Genomic DNA, 4,592 nt, shown 5'->3' with positions numbered 1-4,592 from the left:
GGATGATCAATCCCAGATGCTTATCTTACAGAAGTCAGCATTTTTTTCCATCTTTGGTCACTAGATCTGGCCCATAGCAGGAGCCTCTGTCTCTCTCACAGTTGCAATGTATCTTGTCTTTTGTGCTGTCTCCTCAAGGGCCTGCCCCTGTCTGACTGCCTATAATATGTCTATCTAATTTAGCTGCCTACAACACCATGTACCTTTCAGGTTGGGAGTTTCCTTTCCCCTATATCAAAAGTACTACAGCAAGGCAGGAAATCCATCCTATAGATTTGGCATTTTTAGCTTTAGCATTGGTGGAGGCTAAAGGTCAGCTAGAATTCTGTTCTCTGAAATTTACCTAATGGTCTTGGGAATGTTAGGTCAGATACAAAAGCTAAATAGCTATTCAAGGCCCAAGATAATTTTGAGTCTCAACCTACATATTCCCTCCCTCCACAGCCCCAGTGTTCTGCCAAGGTCAAGGTCAAGCAGTCTGAGGATCTTTAATAGAAATGGAGCTTCTCCAGAGGACTTTAGCTCACAAAGAATTTGTTTTTTGTTTTGTTTTTGGCAGAACCAGGGATTGAATTCAGACCCTTGCATTTGCCAGAGAAGCACTTGTTCTGCTGAGCCATCTCCCCGGCCCTTTTCTGTCTTTTTTTTTTTTTTTTTAAAGAACTTGGGGCACATGGATGGAAGGGGAAGAAGGGAACATTGCAATCTTCTGGGTCAAGGGCATAAGGCCTAGCCTAGCCTGTGGGGCAGAAATGGAACTATGATGCCTTGATTGAGATGTATCTGGCCCTGCACTAACCTGGTACTGTGTCCACCAAGAGCTGTGTCTCCTTGCCGGGTAACTGTCCTTTGCATGCTGCCAGGGCCCTCTTTGTGCCTCCTTCAGAAGAGCGTATGGGATGATCTCTGGGAATTTGAGGGTTGGCAAGGAGACTAGGGAGTGATTCCCTAACTGGGCCAGCAGGAGCTGCCAATGAATAGGTTGCCCACATCCCTTCCTCCAAGATCTGATTCAGCATTAGTGCAGAAAGAACTTCAGAAGTGGTTGAGTCCTAATCTTCATTCTGAGGCGTAGAGAGCACAGCAAGCCGAAGGCACAGTCGTCCTTCCTCCCCTAAGTAAAGGCTTGGCCTTCATTTATCCCCACAGGTCCTGGCACCCACTCTAGTCTGTCTGCCCTGTCTTGGAATCAGGTGAGGCTGAGTAGTTTTCTTACAGCAAGAGTCACCCTAAGGATCTACCAGCTGTCACCTGAACTAAGGGTCCTCAGAGGCTGGGTTATATCTTGAGCCAGGCTTGCTATTGCTAAGTCTGCTCTGACCTCTCATTGTCCCTCTCATTGTTGCCAAAGCTAAGCCCCTGCAGTCCTATGGCTATGAGTTTCAGTATCAGGGAGACCTGGTTTACAGCCCATTTCACCATTTTCAGGCTTGTTATCTTGGCAAATTGTTCAACCTCTCTGAGATTACTTTTTTTTTTTTTTTTTTTGGCTTTTTGAGATAAGGTCTCACAATGTAGTTCAGGCTACTTGTGAGCTCACTTTGTAGCCTAGGCTGATCTCAGAACTAGTAAGGATCATTCTGCCTCAGCCTCCTCAGTACAGGTGTAATAGGCATGCACAACCACACCCAACTTGAGATTACTTTTGTAGAGGGAATGTATCTCTCTGTAGTTAGCAAATGAGAAAATGGTCTGGCTCCTGGCTGTGGCTTCATAAGCATTGGTATAATTACTATAGATACCTAAATTAGGTAAAAATACTGGGGCTGGGGAGATAGCTCAGTAGAATATGTGCTTGCCTGGCAAGTGCAAGGGCCTGAGTTCAATCCCAGGTTCCACCAAAATAAAAATAAAATATTATAGGCAGTCAGACAGGGATAGGCCCCCAAGGGAATCAGTGCAAAGGATGATAACACATTAGAACTGTGACCTCAGATGCATCTATTGGAGGACAGGCCTCAAAATAAAGATGGAATGACCAGGTCTATGGTCTTCCCCAGAGTATAAGATAATTAGTATCACCTGGTCCAGTAAAGTCTATATAGACATCAGTTACTTCAGTGGGTGACCAACACTCCCTGACCCATCCTTTCCTAAGGTCTCTGTTCTTTCCATGTACATTTGCTACCTGACCTGGGTCAATGTTACCTAAATGGCTATACTTACAGTCTTACTGGCTGATCCCAGTTCTGACCAAGGTTGCACCTATCTCATGATTTTGCTCTAGGATACTTTCTTTGAGAAGTGGACTTGGCCAGGGAGATGGCTCAGTAGAATAAGTGCTTGCCTCACAAGTGCAAGGGCCTGAGTTCAATCCCCAGTTCCACCAAAAAACAAAACAAAACAAAAAACCAAAAAAAAAAGAGAGAAGTGGACTCCTTGGCAACTCACTTTTGGGTCCCTTCCTATCTCTTAGGAGCTGTCTCAATAAATATTTTCTACTATTCACCTCAGTATATCCTTAGAATTCACTCTTCCATTTTTGGGACCATGGACTTGGAGTATCTGGCATCCAGCAGTTAGAAGTTACATTTTATTCCCCCTATATCAGAATCACTCTGTTTACCTGAATTTCCTAGAGTCCGATTTTTTTTTTCTTTTTTTTGAGACAGGGTTTGCTATGCAGTTCAGGCTGGCCTTGGGCTCACTTTTGTAGCCCCCAGGCTGGTCTAGAACTCGCAGAGATCCTCCTGGCTCAACCTCCCAAGTGCCGGGATTACAAGCGTGCACCACCATGCCCGGTTCAGGGGTTGCATTTCTGATAGATGCATAAAGGTTCTTCAGACCCATCTGCTTCGCACCAGCCCTGGACTGGAAGTGGGAATGGGGTGAGAAACGTGGTTCAGCCTCAGCTGAAATCTTGCCTGTGTCAGATTCCAGCAGGGGGGCAACGAGGACACACCCCGGCCAAGGGAGGCTTCTCTGGGCCTGTGAGTTACCTGAACTTGTGCTGTAGCTGTCCATTGAGTAAAATGGCCTCCTGAGAAGTATTTCCCTTTAGGATCTTGGAAAGGATCTGAAGAGCTTAAACCATTAAATGGGGCTAGACCACTGTGACTAAATGACGTGTAGTAGAAAGGAATTACAAAAGAGAATCACCTGTGCCTCTTTCTTTTTTACATAATACACAGTTTATGTACCACCTAATACCTTCCTTTTTCTGGAGGCTTCTCCGGATTTTCAGAACTGGCGTCCTGGATTACAGCCAGCAAGGAAGCTGTGGGCAGTCCCAGGAGGATCTGATGCACAGGAGGACCTCTATAAGCAGCCTGTACATGTGGAAAAAGGGGCGAGGGGAGAGAACTGAATGTTGACCTATTGTTGTGTACAGAATGAAGACTGCACTTTTGTATGCTATCCCCATCTCCTGTGGGGCTCGTGAGAAGTTCTACACAGGGGACTTCCTGTTGCTCTGGGACCTTATGACTGACCGGGCCCCACTCATGTCCCCAGCCAGCCCTATCAGGCCCTATCCCCACATTGTAATGGTTGTCTTTTGCATTAGCCAGCTAGCATCCATCCAGGAAGTTGAGGCTAGGGTGGACCCCGGACGTGGGCAAAGGCAAAGCTGAGGACTTCAACCTTACAGATAGCTTGTACAAGGGACAAGACCAGGTCTCAAGTTCCCCAAACGCACGGGGGCGCAGAGAGCCTGTCATCAGGCAGGAACTGGGACTGAGAGGCTGAGCGAGAAGGCCACAAGGACACTGCACACTCCACGGTGGCACACGGCCCTCCACTGGGCGCCCGGGGCGGCACCGTGGTGTGCACGACGCTGCGCCCGGGCCACTCCTGGCCAAGGCTGTGCTCCCGGCCCGCCAGAGCTTGCACGTTCCTTGCCGGCGGGCGCCGGCGGGGAGGCAGGGAGGCGGGGCCTTTGCGCCCGACCCTGTTCCCTGACTATAAATTAACCAAGGACCTGAGGAGTCTGACACGTCCTCCAGCAGTCTGCCTACTTTGTGGTTACCTGCTTTGGAACTCCAGCCTCCACTCTTGAAATGGACCCCAAATGCTCCTGTAACCTTGGTAAGAGACTTTGAGCTTTTGTTCTTAGAGTCTTCGTTCTGCTCAGCCAATCAGCAGTGTTGTGTTCAGAATTTGGGTGCCTGCACCAGAGAGGCAGGAAACCTTATTTTTTCTGGACTTATGACATAAGGCCTATGCGAGTCTCTGGGAAGTGGGGTTAGATGTCCTTAAGCCTTTAGCAGGACCCAGCTAGCAGTCCGGATTTGAACTGGGCTGGGCGTATTTGTGAGCCTTTGCTGTGTTCCCTTTGTTTCATTGCTCCCTCCCTCCCTCCCCTTTCCCTCTTCACAGGTGGCTCCTGCACCTGCACTAGCTCCTGCACCTGTGAAGGATGCAAATGCACGTCCTGCAAGAAGAGTGAGTGTGGCTCCCCCTGGGTGTGGGGTGGGTAGAGGGCAGCAGACAGGATCAAAGCAGGAAGACCTTCTAGAGATGGCTGATTCCAGATTTTAGTCTTAGAACCAGGAACCTGAGTCTCAGACAATGCATCAGGCAGGCAAGCACAGACCTGACCCTTGTGGACATTCCTCATGAGTGTAGTTTTGGGGCTGAGATTCCCTCAGGGC

The sequence above is a fragment of the Octodon degus genome, unplaced genomic scaffold, assembly GCF_000260255.1.
Source record: "Octodon degus isolate 3935 unplaced genomic scaffold, OctDeg1.0 scaffold00011, whole genome shotgun sequence".
In the NCBI taxonomy this organism is placed as follows: Eukaryota; Metazoa; Chordata; class Mammalia; order Rodentia; family Octodontidae; genus Octodon; species Octodon degus.
Note: the sequence above shows the minus strand (reverse complement) of the source record.